The 5,000-nt window shown below is 51.3% G+C and overlaps 1 protein-coding gene across 1 annotated transcript in view; it reads right to left on the reverse strand.

The window, feature by feature from the left end:
- Positions 1 to 5,000, reverse strand: part of LOC141014374 (5'-AMP-activated protein kinase subunit gamma-1-like) — a 29,772-nt gene that overhangs the window by 13,304 nt on the left and 11,468 nt on the right. The gene's annotated exons all lie outside the window — the stretch shown is intronic.

Here is a 5,000-nt window from a genome sequence, read left to right on the forward strand (position 1 = left end):
CAGTCACACCTCACACCGTCAGTCACACCTCACACCGTCAGTCACACCTCACACCGTCAGTCAGACCTCACACTGATCAGTCACACCTCACACTGATCAGTCACACCTCACACCGTCAGTCACACCTCACACCGTCAGTCACACCTCACACCGTCAGTCACACCTCACACTGATCAGTCACACCTCACACCGTCAGTCACACCTCACACCGTCAGTCACACCTCACACCGTCAGTCACACCTCACACTGATCAGTCACACCTCACACCGTCAGTCACACCTCACACCATCAGTCACACCTCACACTGATCAGTCACACCTCACACCGTCAGTCACACCTCACACCGTCAGTCACACCTCACACTGATCAGTCACACCTCACACTGATCAGTCACACCTCACACCGTCAGTCACACCTCACACTGATCAGTCACACCTCACACTGATCAGTCACACCTCACACCGTCAGTCACACCTCACACCGTCAGTCACACCTCACACCGTCAGTCACACCTCACACTGATCAGTCACACCTCACACCGTCAGTCACACCTCACACCGTCAGTCACACCTCACACCGTCAGTCACACCTCACACTGATCAGTCACACCTCACACTGATCAGTCACACCTCACACTGATCAGTCACACCTCACACCGTCAGTCACACCTCACACCATCAGTCACACCTCACACTGATCAGTCACACCTCACACCGTCAGTCACACCTCACACCGTCAGTCACACCTCACACTGATCAGTCACACCTCACACTGATCAGTCACACCTCACACCGTCAGTCACCACCTCACACTGATCAGTCATACCTCACACCGTCAGTCACACCTCACACCGTCAGTCACACCTCACACTGATCAGTCACACCTCACACTGATCAGTCACACCTCACACTGATCAGTCACACCTCACACTGATCAGTCACACCTCACACCGTCAGTCACACCTCACACCATCAGTCACACCTCACACTGATCAGTCACACCTCACACCGTCAGTCACACCTCACACCGTCAGTCACACCTCACACTGATCAGTCACACCTCACACCGTCAGTCACACGTGACACGCTTCCTGTTGCCGGTCAGCTGTGCGAGTTGTAAACAAACCAGCTGACCGAGCTGAGGGAGACGCTGCCCGGAGGAGACGCTCACATCTCAGGTCGGACGCAGAAAAGTCAAGTTACATTATATTTATTTCATTTTCCACATAAACAGCTTAATCTGATTATTGTCTTTTCAGAATAAGAGCGAGAGCCGGAATACTGTGTGCAGGTACACAACCTTTATCTTGAAATTCAACATTTGGGAATTTTTGGGGAATTCTGTATAAAATTGAGGTTAAAAAACATTTTAAGGGATGAAAAATCTATTAATACACTTTATGGTCAGAAGTATGTGGACACTCAGTCTGAGCACAGAGGATCAGCTGATGGTTAACGAGCGTCTAAACGTGAATCAGAGTTTAACTTCTGATCGTTTAGATGCTGAAGTTATTTATGGAGATCTGTTATAAACAGCGGAGAACATTTTTATATTTCCATCTTTAAGACGTCTCGTTGAATAAAACAAGAAGTCTCAGAGAGTTCCCGTGTTGGAAAACAGAAATAATCGTCCAATCATCAGTCAGGAGACACTTCCTGTCTGCTGTGTCTCATGTGAACCCTCACAGACCCACACGAGATGTTTAATCACTCATGAACCTCTAATCCTCCCTCTGCACGTCTTGTTTGGACCTTCAGGGCCTCCGTAGTGATCACGATTACGCCGTCACACTGAGGATCGATGTTTAATAAGAAACTAAACTTCCTGCGGTTCTGTTGGACTTCACTGTAAACACATTCTGACCGTCGTCTTTTAAATATTCTGTTAAGTTCAAACATTCAAATTGTGACTTTAAATGAGCCGGACTGAAAGTTCAGGTTCTCCTGAATCAAATGATGTTCGAGACGTGATGCTGACGGACAGAACCGAGGAGGAAACACTGAACGAGGACGAGCTGTGATCGTATTGACTGTCCTCAGAGTGAAGGAGCAGCTGGACCTGCTGCTGGAGTCATGTGATGGGATGTATGAATCATGTGGTCCAGATGTGGTTCTGACAGCTGGACAGATGTGGTTCTGACAGCTGGACAGATGTGGTTCTGACAGCTCAGGTGTGTGAGCGGCCTCAGGTGTGTGAGCGGCCCCAGGTGTGTGAGCGGCCTCAGGTGTGTGAGCGCCCCAGGTGTGTGAGCGGCCTCAGGTGTGTGAGCGGCCTCAGGTGTGTGAGCGGCCCCAGGTGTGTGAGCGGCCTCAGGTGTGAGCGGCCTCAGATGTGTGAGCGGCCTCAGGTGTGTGAGCGGCCTCAGGTGTGTGAGCGGCCTCAGGTGTGAGCGGCCTCAGATGTGTGAGCGGCCCCAGGTGTGTGAGCGGCCTCAGGTGTGTGAGCGGCCTCAGGTGTGTGAGCGGCCCCAGGTGTGTGAGCGGCCTCAGGTGTGTTGTCGCAGGTCAGGAGGTGTTGAAGTCCTCTGTGGCTGTGAGGTGTTACGGATGATTTGGTCATCAGGTCATCAGGTCTCCGTGTTATTAATTAATATGATGACTGTGACGGCAGCCGATGATTAGATTGACGTGATGTCACTCACATCATGAAGCAGCATCGTCTTTAGTATCAATATGATGACGTGAGAGACATTTTTATGTAAAAGACGTGTTTTTGAAGCGGACTCCGCCGCCGCGGCTGCTGCCGGGGGGATGTGTGACGCTAGCTAGCGTTAGCACCTACCGGACAGTCGCCGTTCATTCACGCTCGCTCTGTGTCTCTGCTGCGATGTCGACTTCAGGACGCTTCACCGGGAATCAGTCAGATCCTCACGGCTCCATCTTGTGTCTCTGTCCGGCTGGGAGGACCTGAGCTGCCGGCAGACGGTCGTCTTGTGTCGGGAAAGATCGCCGCTGCCCGCCGCTCGCTGTCCGGTTCGGCAGCAGCAGCCGAGCCGCAGCAGCTAACAAGCTAACGGAGCTACACGCTGCACGTCCGGTGCGAGATTTCACAATAAAAGCGTACTTGTCTCGACGTTATGGCAAAATGTGATTTAAAAACCAACAATTATACAGTAATTATAGAAGTACTTAGATTCTTTACTGAAGTAAAAGTACTAACACTACGCTATAACAAATACTTTGTCACAAGTGAAAGTCCTGCTTTGAAAATGTAACTTAAAGGTGCAAAATGTAAGAATTTTAGTTAAACACGATGAAAAAGAAATAACAGTCAGAGACATCTGTGTCCTGTGTGCTGCTGGTTTAAAGCTCCTGTGCCAGCTGTGTGCACACACTCCCACAGTCGTCTAGCTAGCTGCACGGCTAACTGAGCTAGAAAAGCTAACGGCAGTGTGTATGTAGGGAACACAGCTAGCAGCAGTTAGCAGTTATGTTGGTGATGTGCTGTGTCTGAATTCAACAGGGGGTCAGTTCTTACATTTTGCACCTTTAAGTAAAGGTATTTAAATATAATCAAGTACAGTACTCGAGTAATACTTCGTAATGTTGTACATCTGGTATTAGATTAAATTATTTTATGGAGCATCAGTGACAGAATAAGTCGACTGCTGCATTAAAATCAAGAAAATCATTTTTAGTCAAACATTTTTCATATTTAAGGGTTTCCTTTTAATATTTTTTATTTCCTCCACCATAAAACATCTTTAATTTATCTTTCATCTTTAATCTTTTATCTTGTTATTAATGTTTAATCTCACAGTATTTTAATTAAATCTGCAGAGTCACTGAAATCAAACAGCTGCATCAACCACTGACATGACTTTTCTTTTCTTTAGTAGCTGTTTTTGCGCGCTTGAATATCTTATTTTGAAGGCCCAGTTTCCGGTCCCGTTCTTGTTACCTGTGGACACTTGACACCGCTTCAATGAGAACCGAGGGAGACCGGAAACAGCCGATCAGAGCCGATCAGAGCCGATCAGAGCCGAGTGTCGGTGTGTTTAGTGACAGGTGCGTTCACTGCAGCAGCTCAGCTGTTTCTGATGAATCAGCTGAAATAACATCACTGCTGAGTGAAGGCATCAATAATTAACATCAAACACAGCAGCTGCTCTTCATCTTTAACTGGTGATGACGATGTTTCCATGTGGGTGTTCTGTTCTGAGCAGGACCGAACACATCCAGAACAAAGTTTCCATCACGATGTCCACGTGTTTGTCTCCAGGTAGAGACACACTGACTGAAGAGTCGACGACGATCAGCTGAAGATCGACATCAGCTGCAGAGACACCACGTCCTCAAGAGCGGGACATCCACAGTGCATTCACACTGCACGCTGCCCCGGGCTAAAGGAGCCGTTAGCCCCGGCTAAAGGAGCCGTTAGCCCCGGGCTAAGGAGCCGTTAGCCCCGGGCTAAGGAGCCGCTAGCCCCGGGCCGAAGGAGCCGTTAGCCCCGGGCCGAAGGAGCCGTTAGCCCCGGGCTAAGGAGCCGTTAGCCCCGGGCTGAAGGAGCCGTTAGCCCCGGGCTAAGGAGCCGTTAGCCCCGGGCCGAAGGAGCCGTTAGCCCCGGGCCGAAGGAGCCGTTAGCCCCGGGCCGAAGGAGCCGTTAGCCCCGGGCTAAGGAGCCGTTAGCCCCGGGCTGAAGGAGCCGTTAGCCCCGGGCCGAAGGAGCCGTTAGCCCCGGGCCGAAGGAGCCGTTAGCCCCGGGCCGAAGGAGCCGTTAGCCCCGTGCCGAAGGAGCCGTTAGCCCCGGGCTAAGGAGCCGTTAGCCCCGGGCTAAGGAGCCGTTAGCCCCGGGCCGAAGGAGCCGTTAGCCCCGGGCCGAAGGAGCCGTTAGCCCCGGGCTAAGGAGCCGTTAGCCCCGGGCTAAGGAGCCGTTAGCCCCGGGCTGAAGGAGCCGTTAGCCCCGGGCTAAAGGAGCACTTAGCCCCGGGCCGAAGGAGCCGTTAGCCCCGGGCTAAGGAGCCGTTAGCCCCGGGCTAAGGAGCCGTTAGCCGCGGGCTA

Source organism: Pagrus major, chromosome 19, assembly GCF_040436345.1.
Source record: "Pagrus major chromosome 19, Pma_NU_1.0".
NCBI lineage: Eukaryota > Metazoa > Chordata > Actinopteri > Spariformes > Sparidae > Pagrus > Pagrus major.